This window comes from Cicer arietinum, chromosome 2 (genome assembly GCF_000331145.2).
Source record: "Cicer arietinum cultivar CDC Frontier isolate Library 1 chromosome 2, Cicar.CDCFrontier_v2.0, whole genome shotgun sequence".
NCBI classification, from domain to species: Eukaryota; Viridiplantae; Streptophyta; class Magnoliopsida; order Fabales; family Fabaceae; genus Cicer; species Cicer arietinum.
Window position 1 is genome coordinate 50,919,422 of NC_021161.2, and position 3,354 is coordinate 50,922,775.

A 3,354-nucleotide genomic window follows, 5' to 3' on the forward strand; every position below is an offset into this window, starting at 1 on the left:
ATTATTGTGAAACAAAAAATTGAGCAATCCTTGCTTTTATCTATTATACATGTTTTAATTGATATACTTGAAAGAAGTCTTATGGTTTAAAGCTTGCATTGATATTTGACTCCAGGAGCGATTCGTAAAAAGAAGACAACATCTTGTGGATCCCAATTCTTCCACCTTGAAGGTATGTTTGGTGTAGATTTTTTTGTTTAGCATTAGGAATTGACTTGGTTGTCTTTTTTATTATTACTTGGTACTGCATTCCTCTGTTAACTTAAGCAGTTAAGCTTTGTAACTTATTTTTCTGCAACTATAATGGTGCAAGTTTTTGAAATACTCTCAGGCTACTTACATTCTCGTTCATGTAATATTAACTGTTTATGAAATATAATAATTTATGATATTATTTTTTTCACTCCTTGGTTCCCCACGGATTGAAAACCGTTTTCCTTTTGAATTTTTCATCTGTTTGTTAATTATTAGTTGTCTAGGTCCTATATTACATGAAACTATTCTCTTTTTTATTTATTTATATTATATAGAGGGGTGGTTGTTGTTTTCTTAGGATGAAAAGACTGGGATTTGAATTTGTTTAAATAAATATTTGATAAGGGTTAGAAACCGAGTATTAAGTCTAAGATGTTGTGTTAAGGGAAAATGACAGGGATACCCTATTTTGACTTTCATCATTGTGCTGCTGTTTGTGCCTTTGTCGTCACAAATTTGGAAAAAAGGTGAAGGGGAAGCCTGCAAAACTGTCAACAATGCTTATGTCTAATTAAGCTTATGTCTAATTTGTTTTTTATTCTTGTAAGATTGATTTTTGATCATACTGAAATTTTGTTTCATTAATGGAAGATGAATGCAATGTCCATTTTGTGATTTTTCAAATACTTGTTACAATGAGAGATCTGATGCTTACATGCATCAGTAACAGAAAACAATGTGGATGTATACTTTGAAACTAAACAATACAAAAAGGAACTCAAAGCAGCCGATGCCATTTTGAAAAAAATTCCAGATCATGGAGGTATACTTTTTCGTGCTTGCTTTTACTTCGTCATCTTGAATGTTTTATTTCCTTGTTACATGTTTCAGTTAAGTAACACACCACCTATCTTTTTTACTTAAGTTACTTATCTTCTCTCCATTTCTTAATTATCATGATTCTTTGGGTATTTTTTTTATTTATTTATGTGTCTGTTCCTCCTTCTGGTTGATAGAACCTTTATCAATGAAGGGCTTGACATTAAATTGCATGGATCGTAAATCTAAAGCATATGAAGTGGTTTGCCAAGGATTGAAGGTATGCTACCTTTGTTTTTGCTTTTTCCTTCCATTTTTATAAGCATAAATGGTATCATTGATATGTGCTGTTGAAATGGATTTTTTTTTTAAAAAAAATTATTGTGGCTGTTTGTTGTACTGAACTTCAAATACGAAACAGAGCATCAAAAGCTATTGAAATTCTGGAAGCATATGAAGGGGCATTAAAAGATTATCCTCCAGAAAGTGAACGGATTGAGCATGGGGAAATGCTTTTATATATAAGGTATTTCCTCTGGCTAATTGTGAATATCAATGTGCTAGCACTTGGTCTTGCAAATATTTTAAAAAGATGTCAGTTTCTTTTATGAAACTTGAATTTCTCTATCTCAGATTATTGTTTCGTTGAATCAATCTCAAATTATGGTTTGATGATATAGAAGAAGTGAAATGATAGGACACTGGATTTGCCCAATAAACTTTACTTTGGTCATGTATAACTATGAGCAACTTTTTGACTGAGCACTTTCGCCTTCATGTTTTATGCATCAGGTTGTTGCATGGAGTTTTGTTCCTGGTAAGCAACTGGAGCAAAAGAAAAGAAAGAAGATTGTCAATCCTACTACACCTGTTGTATTGTTTACCCGTTTTTGAAATATTTTAGTTTATATGATCATGTACAATGTGTGTATATATTATACTCATATTTTCTATAAAGTAAAGCCTTTGGTTTATACATTATAATTAAAATTTTAATGTTAAGACTTTGTTTTCCGAAGAAGTTCATGCTTTAATTAATATTTAGTATGGTTTGTGAATTCGATATAAATTTTGTTTCAAAGTATTGCAATAGTATTCCAACTAAAGGCTAATATTAAATACTTAAAAATGTATTTATAATTATGTGTAATTTTCATATAAATCAAAATTCAGAAGAAAAAAAAAACAGTACAAATTAAAAATATACATAAGAAACATTCCTACAGATTTACCTGTGGATTTTCATGCGAAATTTATTATCAATTGCATGTGACATTTCCTGCGGAAATACCCTTGGAAAACATTCGTAGAAACGGTACTGCCGATTTGTTCTGCATGAATATTCGTAAGAAAATGCCTTAAGTTAATAAAATATTTGCTGCGGAATTTATTTAGTTTTCCTGCAGATTTATCCGCATGTAAGTTACCTGCGGATTCTACGTGGAAAAATGGTTCCGCCAATAAATCCGCAGGTAACGTGTGTTCCTGCGGATTTTTAGCTTTAATCCGGTGATATAAAGCAAAGTTACAAAATTATATACAACTATTTAAAAAAAATCAAATTATATAAAATATACTAAATAAATAATACTCAAATGTTATAATACATAAAATTTACTATCACTCCATATTTGGCAACTCGCTTTAGAACTCGTATGGATTTGGGCTGATGTTGATAGTTACAAAAGGCTTATTCCAATTGACCACCCTCCACAATAATATATCAATCATTTTTTATTTTTTCGTTAACCATAGTCATTTTTAAACTATGATTTGCTTTTCGTAGAAAAATATTGCATATTGTAAGGAAAACAATATGAAATCTTAATCATACGTATTACTGTTTATTACAGACCAACTGTCCTACCATGATATGCTAAAGAACTCAAAAATTAATATAAAAGTGGTTAATTTCTAATGCATTTTTTAAAGAAGGTTAATTACAATAATTAGATTTCGGATGTTTTTGTAAAACATAAAAATAAAAATATAATGATCACATTTTTTTTTTTTAAATTCATCTATCACCAAATATTCATAATATAAATTTGGCTTAGTTACATAATAAGAAAAGACACAATGCACTAATTTTTCTTCATTTCCAATTAGATTCTAAAAAATTGTTTACAAAGTATTTCATGGATAGATTTTTTACACAAATTCTGGCCCATCAGTTGGAAGAGTAATCATTCTGGCCCATGATTCGGATCTTATTGAGAGCTGCAGGTAATACGCCATCTCTACATTTTTTTTTTTATTTTTTTTTTATAAATAATAACAATAAATCAATAAAATAATATTAATATATTATTAAAATATCTTGAAACATTTTGTATGTTT

General features: G+C 29.2%; 1 long non-coding RNA gene across 4 annotated transcripts in view; it reads left to right on the top strand.

Annotated features, from left to right (window-relative positions):
- LOC101506921 (uncharacterized) overlaps window positions 1–2,032 on the top strand; it is a 3,790-nt gene extending 1,758 nt beyond the window's left edge. For 2 of the 4 annotated variants that reach the window (XR_012162109.1, XR_001143422.3), the window contains exons 2-6: window positions 116–172; window positions 920–1,018; window positions 1,212–1,294; window positions 1,436–1,540; window positions 1,807–2,032. This is a non-coding gene — a long non-coding RNA (uncharacterized lncRNA). The remainder of the gene's footprint in view (window positions 1–115; window positions 173–919; window positions 1,019–1,211; window positions 1,295–1,435; window positions 1,541–1,806) is intronic. The other 2 variants (XR_012162110.1, XR_001143423.3) reach the window with 1 other exon arrangement.
- Window positions 2,033–3,354: the final 1,322 nt, after the last annotated feature.